Source organism: Hemitrygon akajei, chromosome 27 (assembly GCF_048418815.1).
Source record: "Hemitrygon akajei chromosome 27, sHemAka1.3, whole genome shotgun sequence".
NCBI classification, from domain to species: domain Eukaryota; kingdom Metazoa; phylum Chordata; class Chondrichthyes; order Myliobatiformes; family Dasyatidae; genus Hemitrygon; species Hemitrygon akajei.
This window is the reverse complement of record NC_133150.1, coordinates 5,255,679-5,276,775: the sequence shown is the minus strand read 5'-3', so window position 1 is coordinate 5,276,775 and position 21,097 is coordinate 5,255,679.

Here is a 21,097-nt window from a genome sequence, read left to right as displayed (position 1 = left end):
GAGGTGAATAATAGGTACAGGCTAGTAGTCACTTATGGAGTATGAGAAATAGAAGCAAACACTTGAGAATAAACCAGAACGGCTAAAAGAAGACATATAATGGTGAAGGAGAATCCTAAAGGATTCTACAGATATGTTAATAGCAAAACGATTGCAACGGACAAAATTGGTCCTCTGAAAGATCAGAATGGCAATATATTCGTGGGGCAAAACAAATGGGGGAAATCTTGAATATTCTTTTTGCTTATGGATTTAGTCCGGAGACGGACATACTGTTTGTAGAAGTGAGAACAAGTGGCACCTTCATGGACCCTGTACAGATTACAGAGTAGAAGGTATTGTCTATCCTGAGGGAAATCTGGGTGGATAAATTCCTAGGAACTGATAAGATCTTCCTTCAGACCCCACGGGAGGCAAGTACAGAAATTGCTAGGGCACTAGCACAGATACTTAAATCATCCTTACCGACAGTCGATATACAGAGGATAGCAAATGTTGTTCCTATATTTAAAAAAGTGCTCTAAACATAAACAAAGAAACTAAAGGCTGGTGAATCTGACATCAGTTCTGGGAAAGTTATTTGAAGATATTTTGAAAGAGCGGATATACAAATATTCCGATAGACATGGACGAATTAAGGATAATCAGCATGTCTTCAACCAGGTTAGGTCTTAAACTATGAACGGCAAGGCACTAAGGAATGTATTTGAATTCAGGGATCTGGGAATACAGGTCCATGATTCGTTGAAAGTGACGTCACAGGTAGATAAGGTCGTAAAGAAAGTTTTTGACACATTGGCCTTCAGAAATGTATTGAGTACAGTAGATGGGATTTTATATTGATGCTGTGTAAGATGTTGGCGAAGCCTAATGTGTAAGGTGTGCAGTTTCAGTCAGTTACCTACAGGAAAGATGTAAATAAAGAGTACAGGGAAAATGTACAAGGATGTTGCTAAGTCAAGAGAACGGGAGTTTGAAGAAAAGATTGAATAGGTTAGGAATGTATTTATGAGAATGTAGAATATTGCGAGGAGGTTTGATCGAGGTATACAAGTTATGAGGGGTATAGATAGAGTAAATGCACGCAGGCTTTTCCCATGCAGTTGGGTGGGACTACAACCAGAGGTCCTGGGTTAAGGATGAAAAGTGCAAAGTTGAAGGGGAACACGAGGGGAATTTCTTTCACTCAGAGGATCGTGAGAATGTAGAATGAGCTGCCACCACAAGTGATGCTTGTGAGCTCGATCCCAACGTTTAAGATAGGTTTGGTCAGGTAGATGTATGATCGGGGCATGGAGGGCTATTGTCCCGTTGCAGATCGATGTAAGTCGGCAGTGTAAATGGATTCGGCATGGAATAAATTCGTTTCTGTGCTGCACTTCTCCATGACTCTGTGATTGTAAAACGCATAAGATTGGAGCTGAGAGCAAATTGGAACACCCATGATAAAGCAGTGGAATTGATTCTATGAGCCAAATGGCCCAATTCTGTTCCTCCATCTTACTTTCTTATGGTCTAAGCTATTTATCCTTTTTAAGAAACGGAATGGAACATATATACAGTCAAAGTGCCTGCAATTCAGTTCAGCTTAAAATGATAAGTTTCAGTGTACATGTCAATTTTATTTCCTCCCACCTGTGAAGGCCATTAACAACTGTAAATGAAAATGTAATTAATAGCTAAACTTCTTTCGAATCCCAAAATCGTAAGAAGTATTTTCATTATTTTCCTACGTCAAGTCACAGTGACCCAACTTGAGATGAAATATTGCGACTAACTTTCATTTGCAATTTGAGAAGATGTCAGTGAGGAACCTTAAACATATTTACAGATTTACTCTGGAGAGCATTCTGACGGGTTGCATTACCACCCAAGAGGTGCCAAAGTACAGAATCCGAAAACGTACAGAGGGTTGTAAAATCAGCCAGGCCCATCATGAGCATTAGATTCCCCATCATCCAGGACATCTTCAAAAACCGATGGCTCAAGAAGACGGTATCCATTCTGAAGGCCTGTCATCACCCAGTACGTGCTCCGCTCTCCTCACTGCAATCTGGGGGGAAGTATATCAACAAGAGGGAACAAGCTCAGGATTTTAGGAACAGTTTCTTCTCTTCCTACATCAGGTTTCTGAACAGTCCACGAACTCATTAACGCTACCTCATTCTTTTGCCATCTTCTTGCACAACGTATTTTTATTATTATATAATGGTATATTTTATGCATTGCATTGTACTTCTACTACATAACAACCAATTTCACGTCATACTGTACGTCAGTAAGTATCAACCTGATTCTCATTAATCAAAAAATAATGGTTTCCATTTACATAGAGCCCTTAACCAAAAGGATATGCACAAAGTGGTCACTTTATTGGGTACATTTGTACATCTGCGCGTTAATGCAAATATGTAATCAGCAAATCACGTAGCAGCAATTCAATGCAGAAAACCATGCAGACATGATTTGAGAGGGAGAAGCACTGGTCACGTGCATTAATATCGGAATGAAATAAAGGAAATTATAGAGGCATGAGAGAGGAACTTTGCCAGGCGGTTTGGAGGGTATCTATCGGGGATGACGGCAGAACAGAGGTGGTTATAGTTTCTGGGGATAGTTCTTAAGGCGCGGGATAGAAATGTCCCACAGAAGAAGTTCTGAAATGGCAGGGCTAGGCAACCGTACCTGACAAGGGAAGTTAAGGACTGCATAAAAGCCAAAGAAAGGGTACATCCGAGGTCCGTGTGAGTCAGAGAGCAGGGGTGAGTGCCATTGCTATTAAATAGGAAAAAGTGTTACTCAAATCAAAAGCCTTAACGCGGATAAGTACGCTGGAGCAGATGAACTACCAGAGTCCTGAGAGAGGTTGCGAAAGAGATAACGGATGCAATGGTCATGATCTTTCAAGAATCAACGGCAACACGAGTGAATCTGCAGATGCTGGAAATAAATTAAAAAAACACACACAAAATGCTGGCAGAACTCAGCAGGCCAGACAACATCTATGGGAGAAGGTAATAACGACGTTTCGGGCCGAAACCCTCCTGATGAAGGGTATCGGCCCGAAACGTCGTTAATACCTCCTCCCATAGATCCGGTCTGGCCTGCTGAGCTCTGCCAGCATTTTGTGTCTTTCAAGAATCACTTGATTCTGGCATGGTCCCGGAGGACTGGAAAATTGCAAATGCCACTACACTCTAAAAATGGAGGAAGACAAAGGAGACGAAATTATATGGCCAGTTAGCTTAACCTCAGTGGTTGGGAAATTGTTGGAGTCAACTATTAAGAACGAAATTTCAGGGACCTCGAGACCAATGATAAAATAAGTCAAAGTCAGCATGGTTTCTCTGAAGGGAAATCTCGCCTGTCAAATCTTTTGGAATTCTTCGAGGAAGGAACAAACAGTGTGAACAGAGGAGAGCTTGTGGATGTCACTTACTTGGATTTTCAGAAAGCATTAGATTAGGTACCATTAGATAAGCTGCTTAACAAGTTAAAATCCTATGGTGTTATTGGAAATATACAGGCATGGATAGAGGAATGGCAGACAGGCATGGGTCAACATGTGGAAATAAAGGGTGTGTTTTCAGAATGGCTAACCCGACTTGTGGTGTTCTCCAGCGTTAAGTATTGGGACTGCTACTTTTCACATTGTTTGCCAATGATTTAGATTTATGGAATAGATAGGTTTGTGGCAAAGTCTGCGGATGATACAAAGATATGTGGAGGGGTAGGTAGTGCCGAGGAAGGACTTAGACAAATTGGAAGAATGGGCAAAACGTGTCACAACCACGGATTCGGCAGAGCAGCAGATACGGCAATTGAATTGAATTGAATTGAATTGAATGATTCAATTGCACTCGTGAATATGCCCTTGCCAGGCAATTATTATTTTATTGTGGTAGTATTTAACTCCATTCCATAGTGTTGTCGAGACTTGGACACAGCACAGCAACGCTTCACTACCTGTTTGTATTCGGCTTTGCCTGAGAAATTGGACTGTTGAGTCAACTGACTCTGAAGACCAGCAGTATTCGTTCTATATTCAGTTGTTCTTTTCAGCCCCAGTGTAGGCTTCGTTTTCCATGTGAGAGTTTTAGTTAACGGAACTGCTTGGCCTAGCGTTTATTGTTTTATTTCCCTTTAACACTGTTTGCATTAAAGTCTGTAAACTATCGACCAGTTTCAGTGTCTCTCACTCCGCAATTGGGTCAGAGCCAAACCAGGTGACAGCAAGACTCGACCACACAAAGATGAACCCAGCAGAGAGAGGGCAGCTGACCTTGGCCATGAGATTCATCGGTCAGAGTGATTCGTCGAGGCAACAACGTCCCGTTGGAATTTCTATGTATAAACTCTTGTTTCATTCTCCATCGTGACAGAAGGATCTTGCCAAGTGATGGGCCCGGCAAAGGTTGAACAGTGACATTTTGTATTGTTGGCTAGAGGAGAGGGTATCTTTATTCTCGAGTCTATATGCCGAGCTTCTCTAGTCTACATTGAGTTTCTCTCGTATCCAATCTAAGCTTTTCAAGTCACAAGTACTCCGGTTCTAGGCTTTGTGGCCCCGTGACTCAGGTCTGCACAACAAATGAGCACTTCAAACAGTTGGACCAGATCGGAACCGGGTGACAAAACGTGGCAGATGGAATACAATTGATGGGAAATGTATGATAATGTAGATTGGTAAAATGAACTATTATGTAAATGGGAGAAAATTCAAATATCAGAAGCGCATAGAAACTTAGCAGTCCTCGTGTAAGAGTCCCAAAAGGTTAATATACAGCTTGACACTGCGGTAAAGAAGGCAACTGCAATGTTGATATTTATTTGGAGGGGAATAGAATATAAAAACAAAGAGATAATGCTGAAGCTTTATAAGATATTAGTCAGGCCGCACTTGGAACATTGTTAACCCGTGTGAACCAACTCAGAAAGGTAGTATGGTCATTGGAGAGAGTCCAGGGGAGTATCACGAGGATGTTTCTGGGAAACGGGGGTTAATACATGAGTAACGCCTGGCATCTTTTGGCCGGTACTCACTGGAGTTTAGGAGAAACTTAAACTCCAGTGAGTTTAGTGAGTTTAGGAGAAAGGAGTTTAGGTTCTCAATGAAACCTACCGAATGTTGAAAGGACTAGATAACGTGGATGTGGAGAGGATGTTTCCTCTAGTGGGACTATCCAGAACTAAAGAGCACAGCATCAAAATTCAGGGCAAGCCTTGAGAACAGAAGTAAAGAGGATTTTTTTAAGCCAAAAGATTGCGAATCTTTGGAATGCTCTGCCACAGACTGCGGTTGATGCCAAGTCCGTGGGTATATTTTAAGCGGAATAGTTGGGGCATCAAAGGATATGGTGAGAGGGCAGGCATATGGGTTTGATTGGGATCCAGGACCAGTCTTGATGAAATGGCATAGTGGACTCGATGGGATAAATGGTCTAATTCTGCTCCTATGTCTTATGGTCAAGAGGTTCAACTATTGTTCAGACCAAACATCAGAATGGGAAATAATTGTGATCGAGTGACTTTGTTCGTGGAATGATTCGTCAGTGCCAGGCGAGGTGGATTCAATATCTGCTGATGGCCACGACTATTCATGCACAACAGGCTCTAGAGTATAGTGCACTAAAAATCCATTGAGTGACGGTTAATTGGTGTAATCGCCTTGTTCAAGAGAGAGGTTAGGTCTCCAGACTGGTTTAAGCTGACAGAAGGGGGACAGCAACTCAAATAACTCTTAAAACAGTGCTGTGAAGTACAGTATCTGAATACACAACACTTCGAACTTTGAAGTGGATAGGCAATAGAAGAAGAAAACCACACCGGTTCCACTTCTGTGTCTGCTTGTACCTAATAAAGTGGCCACTAAGTGCAATATATCGATACTAGATTGATGAATGAGCGGCCGCGCCAGGATAGGCGGATAAACTGCAATGATGGCGTGTGTTTCTTGAACAATTTTAGCGGAACTAATTTTACTGCAGTGCAAAGCTAGAAAATCCCAATTTGCAATCTACTTGCTTTAAAATTTGTAAATAAATGTGACTCACTATTTCTTTTATGTTATTAAGTGACTCGCAGCTGGTAAACTACATATCTCAAGATTTTTTACGTCTAATATTTTTTCCTCCTAATATTATTGTCTGTTATTGTCTATTATTATTCCACCTTCTTTTGAATACTTTTTCGACCTTCATCAATTGCCTTTATTCAGTCAAGTACTTCACTATTCTCCAATATGCTTTGCAGATAAACAGCTGCAAAACAAAGATGACGGTAAGCAAAAAAATAACATTTCATAATTACGTCTGCAGTTCGCAAAAACGTCAAACAGTCAGCCATACGCAGCATGCATTAAAGTCACCTATTTGCTATAATAGGTTCAATTTTCAGGAATTGTAACCATTGGAGTTGCAAAGAACCCATGCACTCTGATGGCGTGATTGTAGAAGTAGTGATGCCTTGTCTAGGAAACAGAACTTACTGTTTCAAATATAAACAGTCTCCCTCTAAAGTAGCGAGTCTGTGCTTACTTCAGATGTCACTGAATGTCGCTAAGAGTTTGGATTGATTTTATGGAAATAGATAAACGAATATAATGGGTAAACGGGCAAATCGTGTTGAATTAAGAATCACAAAAGCTATGAACCCTGGCATAGGAAGGGTAGTTATTTTCTGCTGCTACTTCTTGGGGACATTTGTTATAATATAGAAGATATACGAAGTAACGACGGGAGTAAATATTCCTGCTCGATTCCTTCTGGTAATTTCGTCTGTATGTCCCAAATATGTTAAACAAGAATAATTTTCTCACTAATTGTGACTTCACATATATCTGTGTTTGTTGCCAAACCATTCTGGAAAATGTGTTCTCTACACGCCAACTCACTGGTAGCCGTGAAAAAGGACTGACCAAAATTGGAAGCAAGGTTACGAAAGTGAGTGTCTATCCTAGACACCACTAAAAGAACTCAGTTATTTGAAAATAATGCAACCAAATTATGATAAATTGCAGGAATCTGCAAAGAGACTGTCGGACATTGCCCGCTTGTACACCATAGTGTGAAAGCTTCGAGTGCATTGAACGATAGATTCCGCTAAGTTCTTACATGCTTGCCACTCCCGGTTGATGACCTTTATTTAAAAGATATGTGAAAGCAAGCGTTTAGGTTTTACCTTTAATGAAATTAGTCGTTGGTAATTTAGGTGATTTACTTTATGTTGATCAACTGAATTTCAAAATCCCCGATCATTAAAGATAACGAAATGCTCGGCCATGGCCCGAGTTTGACACCGAAAACTGAAAACATTTGCACATGACGGCATTACGTAAAAGAAAACACTGGCTTGATGAGATGATGTTCGATATTATGCTGAACATGCTCCCAGGATGTACCATGATGAGAGTAACATCATGTTTATGCCATTTCCTTCTGTTAACAGAGATAGCACGAATTAATTACATGAATGGTAAGAGTTTTCCTACACTATCCTTCTTGTACATACATTCAAGCTCACTACAGTACAAATCCAAGCACAATATAATTCGAATTCGTGTTTGTTCATTTGATTGGATGGCGCAGTGGCACAAGACCAGCTGCTGCTTCGCATATCCAGCGACGAGGTTCATTGCTAACTTCCTTCATCATTATGTTAATTTATTTTGTCGTTTTCTTTATTTGCAATCACGGGATGTTTATCATTTTTAAAAAAAATTATTGCGTGAACTCTATAAGCTATTTTTCTCTTTTTACAGACAACTTGTCTCATAAAGTTACGATAAGCTGACGAATCCGTTTATTTCTTCGCCAATCATTTTTCCGGATCTTGGAATGCCAACAAAACTGATCCCTGTTAAATATGTTGCAATTGTTCAGGATGCTGGAAGTGCCGTAACTGGATGCAGTGGACTGTTATAGTCCCCTTGCTCCGAAACGAAATAGAGAAACATTGGAGACACTACAAAGGCAATTCACTGCGATACAAAGTTTGTTCTATCGGATACAGTCGGTAAATTTTCCAAGGTTAAAGATAGCAGATAGAAGGGTATAATACTCTAATGGTCATAGATAGAGTAGAGAGACAGACACTTTTCCCCATATGAGAATGTCAAACCGAAGACTCCACAGATTTATCGTGGAAGCAGGCAAATTCGAACGAGATTCAGGATGCAAGTTTATTATGCAGAGTGTGGTAATTACCTAGAACGTGCTGTTCTAGGACTTCGTGGCCAGGATCAGGAGCAGGCAGATAACTGAGAGATATAGTGAATTGAGTGCAAGATTGGATTAAGTTTCTGCTTTGTTGTGTTCTATGTTCAGTGTTCTGTCTTCACCTAGGCATCGCAACGTCCATTTTACTGGATTTATTATTAATTGTACAACCCTTATTGCTGACGACGTTTTGTGGTCAGCAATTCTTTTTTACTACTGTCAAATTGCTGGTGAAAGTGGCCCTGTGTTGTGCAAAGCAGGTTTCGTCGAATTATATCCAGAAACAGTGAATATATGACAAGATGGCTCCCTATCAGGAGGTACGCAAAGGTGTTGGTTCCTTCGTCCGAAGCCCTATGCTGTTTGGGTGTCGGCTTCATCAATTTGGGAGATGCACATGTGGGTTCGTCGAGTGAACACGGGAAATTAGGGGCTCCTAACAACCGACTGTTCAATTACCATCATCTCTTATGACTCGCTTTGTCCAGTTTAGATATGTCCTGAGATATCCTGTACTCAAATAGAATCTGTAATAAACCGGGTTATTTTTCCACCACAGAAGAAAACATCGCAGCAAAACACCTAGGTAAAGGTTTATTTCATAATTCTCACACAGATGATTTTGAATAAACGAGTTAAACAGTTCATTTCCCAGCTGTTTAGAAATGAAGAATAAAAGTTTTGCAGAAGTGTTCCCAGTTAAATATAGAAGAAGTGCTTTCTGTCTGCCATTACATTTTCTACTGTCACCCGTATGGTAAATCGAGAGAAAAAAATCAGTGACCCTTATTGATCTATGGGAATATTCGGTGCAAGGAGGGCGTAAGAATAATGTGATTTTATTACCGCTAGCAAAGAAAAAATGAACACCACGAACTCGAAACCAACGTATTGGTGATTAAAGTTTGAATGTTAACTGATTTGAACACAATGATATGTTAAGATTTAAGTTCTGTACTTACTTGCGCATACAATCCATCAACTCGTGTTCAGATATCAGGCCTAAATGTCACCGGAGTTCTAATCCTCACCCAATCCGTTAAACGGCTCTATAGAATTCAGAAGCTTCATTTGAACGTACTTCCAATCATATTGCATGCAAAAGTGGCCCTCAGTTGGACAACTTGGTTGTCTGTGTACAGTCTTGGATCTCGCTGTCCTGAGGCATTCACACTTCCTCACGCCTAGATAACTTCAGTGAAACCACAAAGAACGCTTATTCGCATTAAGGCGGAAGGAGAAGTAGGGAATTGTTTGTTTATACAGAGCAGTAGGTGCAAAGGGCAGGATGCTGAGAAGATTGAGCTGCATGTTTTGAAGATGGTGACCAGTACGCCTCAGAGGACAGGATAGGCTGAGACTTTGTTTTTTTTTTGCGAAAACGCACATCAAGCTAATATTCGTCCATTTCAGCCATTCTGCTGTATGCCTTTTTTACTGAACGATTTGTCAGGATGCATACTGAATTAACTATACCTTTTATTTCAGAAATCGAAAAATTAAAGGAAATGCTCAATGATGCAGGTGAGCATTTAACTACAGAGTCCGAAATTCTAATTGAACTTAAATGATATCCCGCTTTGCAAAAGTGCAGAAACACTAGATTACCTTACCTTAACATAATTTAATAAACTATTGCCACGGTCACTACAGCAATTAAATAAAGCATCATGTAAGAAACAGTGAATGGTCATCGTATTTTTGAAAGTATTGCGTTTGGATTGGCCAATCATAGAATTTTGTTCCCAAAAGAGACTTACGTAACACTTGGCTCAGGATTTCTGGTATAACACCTGGAAATACATTGAAATGCATTTTGCATAAGATATAGTTTTCCCGAAATCAAAACCTAAAAAAAAACGACGAACTGGAGAGAAGAGCTGCTTTAACAAATAATGTGCGCCTGAGTCATTTCGAAGTGTGCAAAAGAAAATAATCCATTCTGCTATAAAAAGGCGGTACTCATTTAATCCGAATCTACATTCATAACATTAAGTGACCTGTTTCTTCCGATTTCACTGGAATAATAAATGCATTAGAGAATTTACAAGGGAATACATCCCTTTGTCCGTTTCCGTCAGACCCCGCGTATTACACTTTCTGAAAAAAAAATCTCTAGTAGTTCCTTTGGGCTGTAGATGCAACAGGCTGGTGAGTTACAATTATGATACAGTTAATAAATGGTTTGAGCGAAGTGTGCTAGGCGTGAGGGAATAAGAAAGCCTCAGGGCAGCCATGTGACAAATTGGAAAGATATATATCTGATTCACCGTTGCAGAAATTAGTTGCATGCTTTGCACGATGTTGATGTTCGTTGTGGATAGGCAAGTCCACAACCAGGCACAGATTGGTCACTTTGGTCAGAACAATTTGTTTTACTGACAACGTACTTATTAGCCGTTACAACGTTTGGGGCAGGAATGAAGGTCCTCCATCTCTGTCTGTCCTTGGCCAAAGCCAGTTTTGGTCCTGTTTTTGGCGGTATTCAAGGTTTCATTCATCGTGCAAGTAGCTTTCTTCCGGTTTTCACCACTGTCTGTTAGGCAAGTGTCGAATGGAGCCTCAGGAATGTCGCACACAGATGTAGAAGGATTCTTCATCGCTGTTTCCGTAATAGTTCGACCAGTCAGGGATGTTGGCCCTGAACTGAACTCTAGAACCTGGAGGACAGATGGACTGCTCGTAGTCTGGCTTCTACCCATTGACCTATTTGACATGGGTGACCCTTACCAACAGCTAAAGCATAATGCCCTGACTCCAGCCAACATAAATTTCAGTGTCTTTCAGACACGCACGCATACAAATAACGGGAAAGGTGTGGTCGTCCTGCAGGCCTGTGAAAACGACAGAACACTCTGCTCTTCCGTGTTGGCAAAAAAGGCAAACGCCAGCTGAGCTGCCATTATTATTATTTGAGGTCCTCAGTTTGTCGGGGTCGACCATGTGTGTTATATCCTAGCTGTCCACTTGCAGTACCAAATGGAAGGCAAGATGTTGATCTTGCAGCATGTTCCGCCCGCTCTCCACGCAGTTGACGCAAAGGAACGGCAGACTCCGATATGATTTGGCACCAGTGGCGTCGCAGAAGTTGCCAGTCAGCGTTGAACACAGCGCAGGTCAGCCTTAGGGACTCCAGCTTCCGATTTTTCTTCAGAGTTTACTCACGAAGCCTTTCCCATAAGTGCGTGTACCGCAAGGCAGCGAAAGGTTTGAGATCAGAGTTTGGATGAGCTGCAACCATGGCTGACGAACCCAAAATGGCCGAACCGACTGTAATAATTAACCTGCATTTGCCTCTTCTCCTGTTGGTAGAAACGGTTCAACCTGGGATAGTAGCTAAGCCACACGTGAAGGCCAGCAGCTGGACTTAATGGTTCAAAGTTCAAAGTACATTTATTATTATACATTGCACAACCTTGAGATTCGTCACCCTACAGCAGCAGCAAAGCAAGGAAGCCAAAGTAACCCATAGAGAAGAACAAACACCCAAAGCGCAGAGAGACGGGGGGCGGGGAAAGAAAAATACTGGAAACAATAAAAATAAGCAAATGACATTTAGAATGAAAGTGAATCCTCAGACACGAAGCCCGAAGCAGCTAGAGCAGGACCATAGCCTCAGCGTCGGTTCGCAACCAAGCAGTTTAAACATCGCCGGGTCCGCAAACACGAACCGGAGAGTAGGACCACACCATCAGCCGCAATTCAACACAAAGCGGAGTAAAGGTCGCGGAGCGTGCAGACACGAAGCTCGGGGAAACCGGAGCAGGCCGACAGCCACGGACTCAGTGCAGCGAAGAAATTATTAATTGTCGCGGAGCAGTCAGCAGAACCGGTCCAACCTTAGCCTCTGGTCCCGACACCCTGTCTTTTCAGTCCATATGGCCCGGTGCTTAAATCGTCCAAACATTGGTTCGTTCCTCCAGTAAGACCAGGCTGGTACTCGAACCCTTCCAATCAGCCTGGCGCTTATATCGATCAAACCTCTCCTTGGGTTTAGTTGGATGGGCCCCGAATGCACCTCGCCGACTTTTCTGCGCTCCGTACGCCGCAGCCCTGGCTCTGTCCCGAACACGCCTTGACCTCACTCTGACTTCCGTTCGCACCGGAACGCTTCGACGCTCGACTCATGCTCTTTTTGCTCGCCTCTTCATTGTTTACGGTGTTCATTTATGGCAATGCTTACAGTAAAACAGTGTTATTATTAAAGTATTTAGTTGTATTTCTTACTTTGAAACCTGACAATCTGTCAGCAGCGCCATCCTGAATCGGAAGCATTGTCAGCAGCTATTCGAGACGCACGACACTGAAAGCATTTAATAGGTAGAGGGTGCTTATCCTTACCGCTATCCCCAACTATGGCAACATTGAGAGACTAGTATTATTATTATTATTATTAGTAGTAGTAGTATAGTTGTTGTTTCTCATTTCTGAGTTATAGTCTTCCTCATCATCACTGTCTTTGATTGTTATCATTATTATTCCTTGCACTTCATATCCAGTTATCATGGAGCCAGTAGTAGAAAAATACAGCAGAAAATATGAAAAGTCAGCAAGTGGATAAGATAGAGTTTCCCGTAGATACTGCTCTTTATCTGCTGAATCTCATGCTCATAAATTATTCACCCTATCCCACCTGTGTCCTGTGGGGACCGAATGCGGGGGCAATGCTGAAAACCATGAGATGCTGTACGTTAGTTGATAATGGTAATGGTAATTAAATTTATATAATAATCGACAGGGAAGAAATTGAACAGAAAGGAAAAGGGTAAGTCCATTTGATACTTAAATTTTCCATTAGATAGACAAAGGCAATTAGACCATTGAGCTACACATTCCACCAAACAAATTACAACCAAAGATTTAGCAATTAAAGCAAGGTAGAAAAGTCAAAAACAAAAACAATCTACTGAATTTAAATGAAGATCAACTCTGTGGACACTTCATTTTGCATCCCGGTGTGGTCTTCGGCTGCTGTAGGCCATGCAGTTGAAGGAGTGATTTGTGCGTTCAGAGATGCTGTTCTGAACACCTCTGCTGCATCGCGTGGTCATTTAAATTACTGTCTCCTTGCTGTCAGCTTGAATCAGACTGGCCGCTCTTCACTGAACCCCCACAGAACAGCCGCTCTCTAGATTTATTAATTTATCGTCTGATCTATTCATTCATTGATTTATCTATCTGTCTCTCTATCTACCGATTGATTTGTTTATTTTTATTTGTTTGGTTTTCGCACCAGTCTCGATAACATTTAGAGACTGGTAATGTATGAAAATCCTAGGTGATCCTCACGGTCAAGTCACGTTCATCGAATTTCTTTCCCATTCTGATGTTTGGTCGGAAGAACACTACTTCTGGACCATGTCTGCATGATTTTATGCATCGAGTTCCTGTCATATGTCCTCAGTGGACATTTGCTTTAACGGTCGGTGGATAGGTGTACCTCGTAAAGGGGCCACTGGGTGCATTTGTATCCCAGGGACCCACATTTGAGCAATTATTTCTTCTTAACACCCCGAGGTATTTGGGGACTATTCTACCCTGTGATTCTATTTCACGCTACCTCAGACGCATTCCAGACATGTTGTCACAAACAAAAGAAAATCTGCAAATGCTGGAAATCAAAGTAACATAGACAGAATGCTAGAGGAACTCAGCATTCATCTATGGCAAAGAGTAAATAGTCACGTATCGGGCCGAGACCCTTAATCAGAACTGACATGCTATCTAGTGAGTCAAGTTCAGTTTGGCGATTAAAATTAAGTAACTTGTAACGATGCTGCTGCAAACTAGTCTCCTGCTAGCACTATTTACTATACATCACGAACGATATATTTTCAATGAGATATGAAGAAATGGAGCTTAAAAACAAACATTTCGGAATTCCATCTAACCTATGGTATACTTCCAGGTTACATACTTAGATGAAGCTGTCAGCCAATTATTTTCAAACGATGCTAACATGAACATTGGACTAGTTAAGTGCAAGACATTAAACATAAAGAAAGGTGCATGAGAGCTAATAAAATATAAAACAGAATAGCAGGATACAAGACAACTAATGGGTGAATAAGAAACATGAACTTGGCAGATAAACAAGCATATAAAATTGATCGTAGTGCCATAAAGGGAACACTTTTGACAGAAATTACTTCAAGGCTTAAGAAAATTTTCCAAACAGTAAAATCTGCCAAATATTAAATATATAACAAAAGCAATATGGCCTTTCGCTGTCCCATATTAATGCATTCTTTTGATTTAATATATTGATTCGAAATTGATCTGGGAATTTTTTGAAGAAAAATAAGAACTCAAACAAAAGATGCTTGGAAAACACTATGTACACTCAAACGGACTTACATTAACACTACCTAATACAGAAGAATGAAGACGAATATATCATTCAAGAAACGGTTACACAACAGTTAGATAAAATGCCCAAGAACATTACTTTCACTAACAAAAGCAGGATTTGGCACTCCACGCGAGCATATACAATTCTGATAAGAAGGGCGCACCACCAAATTGAAATGAAATCACAACGCGGAAACAAATGAAGAAATTATCAGTGTGGAAGAAAATATTAAACAACGAAAGACCAAACAATGGAAGACCAAATACTTCTGCCCAAATAAAAAGTGTATACCGTTTTTTTTCCCTTCAGAGATACAAAATTTACGGAAAACGTATGACAGCTTGAGTAAGTTATTACATACGTACTGCAATACATAAAATTCGGTGGTAATTAAAGATATATTTGGAAAAACACGGGTCAGTGAGAAACTGAATCGGGTTTATGGACACAGAGATATGCTGTGAAACTGCGACAGCGGTAAGGATACTAAAAGTTCTCCGAGTATACATAGAGCGTAAAATAGGTAAGAGAGGATATAGAACTGCTGGAAAACGATGCTGGAGAGGTAGTAATGCTTGTTAAGGAAAAGGTGAATGAATTGAGTAAGTATTCAGTCTTTAATGTGGAAGACCTTACCAGAACTAGAGAGAAGGTTCTTGGGAAACTGAAAGGTCTGACGGTAGATAAATCACTTGGACCAGATGGTGTGCAGCCCAGGGTTCTGAAAGAGATGGGTGAAAAGATTGTGGGGGCAGTAGTAATGATCTTTCAATAATCTCCAGATTTCCGAATTCTCCTGGAAGACTGGAAGATTGCAAATGTCACTGCATACTTCAAGAAGGGAGAGATGCAGAACAAGGAAATTATCTTCCAGTTAGTCTGACTACAGCGGTAGTGAAGACGTTGGAGTCGATTGTTGAAGATGCGATTTCAGGGTACTTGGAGCTACATGATAACATACACCGCAGTCAGCAAGGTTTCCTCAAGGGAAAACCCTCCCTGACAAAATTGTTGGAATTCTTTGAAGAACGAACACACAGTCTAGACAAAGGAGAATCTGGTGATGTTGAGTACTTGGATTTTCAGAAGGTGTTTGACAAGGTGCCACACACGAGGCTGCTTAACAAGCATCGATAGACAGATAAGAAAAAAAGATTAATAGTAGGTGGCGTTCGTGGGTACATGAATCTCTCAAACATTTGCTAGAAGACGGCAAGTCACTGTTCCTAAGACTCAGGGTTTGGTTTTGCAAGCTCCTTTACCTATTCCCTGATCGGAGTGATAAGATAAAGGCATGCCTCGGATTGTGAGGGTGCTTTATGACAACTGCCACTTTCTAAAGGAGCCTCCTTTTGAGGATATCCCCGATGGTGTGAAGGCTTATATATGTGACGGAGCTGACTAAGTTTCTCAAACTCATTAGTTTCTTTCTGCATATTGGAATGGATTGGATATCTGAAATTGGAGACGTCGTCACCTTATTACATACGACCTAATTAATTTTGACAGAAACCGATAAGACAAGTACACGAACAATTACCAGAAGAACCAAGGAAACGTAGACTTTCACTATAAATAAGAGAGCTTCACCTTGGAGTGGGAGGAGATGGGTGGACTGTTGGAGGGAATCAACCGGTCGAACAACATCTTAATTGCAAAATCATCGGTCAAAAAATTGATTCATGACTGAGATGTCGACTCGAAATTAATTAACTTAGTACCTGCAGTGTCCTGTTCTTCTGCTTAAGATATTGTACAGCCGATATCTCTGAAACGTAAGGAAAGTGATGTTACATTCATGGACTTTCGCAAGGATTTTGCAAAGTGAGGCAAGGCGCACTGGTACAGATTGTTGGAGCATTTTGCAACTGAAGTGTATTTTGAAACTGAACCCAAAATTGTCTTGAAAATTGAATATGAATGGCGGTTTTTATTCAGACTATTAATCTGTAAGTCTGCTGTACTCTAAGAAGTAGTGCTTGAAGATCTGTTATCTTTCAAATATATATGACTTGATGAACATATGATTAGTAAAAATGCCGACAACACAGAACTCATCTCTTACAGATAGCCAAGAACAATGTATGAGGGTATAGAGGACAGATTAGCTAGAAGGTTGAGCGCTTCGGTGTGAGATAATGCACAGCTGGGAAGTCCAACTGTGCATTAGTTGAAGATATATGATAAATAACAGGATCATTGGGCTTCCCTGTAGACTCTGTGATGCAAACCAATAGTTTCCTGAGGCGAAAACCCTGGTAAATAGGGGACAGAAGAAGGCATTTGCGTGTCTGAATGAGGGGTGACCTTATTGAACCCGAGACTAAGTATGACCCTTAAATTTACGAAATTATCACTGTAGCGTTTAAACAGTCTAAAGTTACATACGCACGGAATTTCCAGTTTATTGCATACTCTGGTAACACGTTTGTGAAAACGGATTGCTCGGAACATATACAAAAATTCAGGTAGAAAATTAGCGGCCTCCCAGCGCCCGAGAGCGCTGTTCAATAATGTTTTTATTTGGAATGTTCTCCGTTTGTTTCTCCTTGCACTTTCTCCATGGATTCTGCTTTCTTTTCACACCCTGAAGGCATATGGATTGGAAGTTAAATTCCCCTCTTAAAAACTCCTATAGTTAATGGGTGATTGGTAAAACTCTAGGGCGAGGTTCTGAGTTTGTAGAAAAGTTGCGCTTAATTGGGGAAAACTTAAAATTAGTGTTGATACAATGAGTTGATAAAAACAAACAAACAAATGAGTTGATCCCCGGATCTAACAAACTGCACACAGCAGTCTGTTTCCATGCTGTATCGCTCCATGACTATGATCCATAACTAGACAGTCATGATCAAGTTACATAGCCATGCTGACTTGCAACAGAATATTGATAGGCATCCCGTAAGCAGTAACTACACCGCCAAGTTTTCATGAGCTGAGGTCTAATGTGCAGAAGCAAGATTCCACAGTCGCAGATTTCAGAAACATTACCTCAATTTACGAAAAGTCGAAAGTGATTCCACGAATATGCCTAATTTCACTGACAACACAGACTAACCTGCTCATACTGAGGACATGGTGAACTGTTTGCCTCTGATTACTTTATACATTTCCTGAAAGGAATGCATGTGGTGGTAGAATTTAAAATATGGATAACGAAAGAAAATTATGTGCAAGGTAAATACTAACAGTGTTTTTCAGAAAATAAACTTATGATTTCCTATCTCTAGATGTCAGACCCATTAGCACAACATATATACATTCCTTGTTTCTTCATTTCCCATTGACATTTCAGCTCATAATTTCCGAAATTGTTCCGAATTTTAAAAAAAGCCAAAACGACAGAAACGATATTGGTTAAACACAAGCTTATTCTGCAGATGCTGGAAATCCCGAGTAACACGCTAAAAGTACTGAAATGACGCTTCGAACCGAGACCCTTCAACAGGACTGGGGAGAAATAAAGATGAGGAGTCAGAGTTAAAAGGTAGAGGAGGGGAGGAAGAAACACAGGGTGAGAGGTGACGTGAGTAAATAACGGTGGGCAATGAATTTGCAGAAATACGAGACGTCCCTTCAGGGTGACCATTGGTTGTCTTCAGACTGTATGTTTAAAATGAGACATATGCCGGCACCTAGAATTCTTGACGTTCTTTCACCTTACTGATTTAAATCTTAAAGTGCAAAAAACAGGAAAAGAGGAAATTATTTTCAACTAAATCACGTTTTGAAATCACGTGCTTATGATCCATCTTAGGTCAGTCGACTAGGTTTGTCTCGTTTAGAAAATGCAAAGGAGGATTTCCATTGGAAATTATTTGGAAAAGATGTAGAGGAACAGTGGCTTCACCCTCAGGCAGAATCATTACAATGTTTGCAAACGTGCTACAGAATAGTTTGGCAATATATATTGACATACTGTATGCTATCTTTGTGTATTTTAAAGTTACATGTATTGCAGTGTTTGTCTTGTGGATGCAGTTCTCATCAAAAATGCATTCGTAGTTTAGAGCTGCAAGAGCTTCGGGAAAATTGCAGTCAGTAGTACACTGACGACTCGTGCAATATGGACCCTCTGAATAACTAGAACCCTGCGAAGTAAAAGGAATTTAGAGTACAATTGCTAAAAAAAACAATTCTCCTCATCGCGCCCACTCGTTAATTTGAAGTTCGTTCGAATTTCAAATCCGCTTACGTTGAAATACATTATAACTTTCCGATCTGACTGTCCCACTCGAACACACACACACACCCACACACACACACACACACGCACACGCACGCGCGCACGCACACACACACACACACGCGCGCGCGCGCGCGCAGTGACAGAAAGAGACAAACAAACAAAAATGAAGGCAGAGAGAGATAGAGGCAGAACTTAATTTGAACATTTCCGATATCAGTTACTTATGTGAAAATAGGAATACTTAATTAACTACCTAATAGCGTTTTCTGCTAAGTGCCAGCGGAGTATGTGCTCTCCATCCCCTCCCACTCACACACACACACACACACACACACACACACACACACACACACACACACACACACACACACACACACACACACACACACACACACACACACACACACACACACACACACACACACACACACACACTCCTTAACTCCACACTCCACACTGTAGAACTCCTTAAATTTACACTTTATATGTCTTCCACAACTTCCATCTGGTTGTTTAAAAAGAAGTAATCATAATGCAAACACTCAAAATAATTGTTATTCTCTATCCCTGCTAATATCCAAGTACCGCCAGCTAACAGTCCAGTGTTGCTGCATCTTTCCTTCACCATACTGAGAGGAAGTCTGCATGATATTGAGCTATGGCATAAAGGGTACTTTATCAATTTTACCACAGTCTTCCATTGTGAGCTTCCTTAAAAAAAAGTATACCTATGATATGCCTATATTGTGCTACAGTCTGGAATGCACATGCCATGGAAATTCACCACTGTTTATCCTATTTCACTCTACGTCACTGCATTCCCGCCGAAAATAAAATAAAAACATTGTTTCGTGCTGTTTCTGACTGCAATGTGTCACTTTGGAGTTTGACTCAAACGTTAATATCGTCGTGATTTCAAGAAATTATTTTATTCGCTCTGAATTATAATGTCATAATTCAAAATCCAGGGAGACTTAGATTAACCTCGGAAGAACTCTTCCGGCAAAAGGGCGATATTCGTCAGAAATGTCATGTCTGTTGCTTTCTACACGCCAAGAAGCTTTGATTTGCACGTTCACTTTGGACTTAGTAGCTGTTAATCACCGAGTTTACCGCGTTGTTGGGGAACTTTCGACTGTGCAAGCTCAAACGTGTCGTTGATTTCATCAATTTCTTTTGTATTGAAAACAAACACTTGCTCCTCTACTGCGGAAACACAAACTTTCTTTCGTTCCTTTCCATCTCTTCTTTTGCGCTACTGCCCACATTCCTCGTTTACGCGGCTGCCCCACATTTTAGAACATAAACCCCTCCTTAATCTGAGCTGAAGAATTGATCAATTTACGCGTGCATTGGTTTCCATTTTGCGTGGTACTCGGTATGAACATTGTGTTTTCACTTGTCACGTGCAGAGGTTAACTTACGGTTCATTAGGGGTTGGAATCTCGAACAACACTAGCTTTCAGGAGGTTGTTCCTATCCAGGTGTGATGATGATCTAGATTCGGTGAGGCATCAACTAGAATTAAAAACGGTTTCCTTACTGCCCGTTAAACCTGCAGAATATGGTACAGAAGGGTGAACTGTTCATTTTCCACTCGCAGACAGAGCATTCTTCTGTAATAACTTCGAAAATGATAACGAGGAATAGGATAGCTTTTAAGTTGGAAAGATGCCAAAAATGATTAACTGACCAAGCGTGAACTAATATTTTTGCTGTGCATTGAAGTTAAAATATATTTCAGTGCACCATGTTAATTCGTAAGTTTCCTAAGGTCGCTTGGTATCGACGGATTCGTTCACTGTTGCGAACTTCTCAATTATTGCCTGCAGACTAAACGCGTACACGGCAATAGCGATATAATTTTGATTCTGTTAATTCTGATCTCAATTCCTGAAATCATCATCTTGTCGTGTCGTAGAGAATTTTTTTTCCAGGATCACTTTGAATAAATGGGGACAGTATGAATAATATTATCGTTTAGTTTTCTATGGATTCAATGTTTATTTTTTGTTTATTCAGCTTCGTTGATTGTCTAATTTGAACATCTGATCATGATCATGCTATATGTTCCTATGCACGGTGTAAGTTTATTTTAGAATTGCAAGAACTTCGAGAGACATGCAGTCAGTTTTCGTCTGATTCTTCTGCCGACGAAATAACAAAGGGCAATAGCTTTCACTCCTGTTCTATGTATTCTTGGAATGCTGAAGTCTCCTGTTCAGTATATTCAGATTTTGATACGGTCTACAGAACAGTGGTGTTGTCTACTGTGAAATCTAACTGAATGAGGAATTCACACGATTCTGCTCAAACAGCCGGTACAGAATCCCATATCAA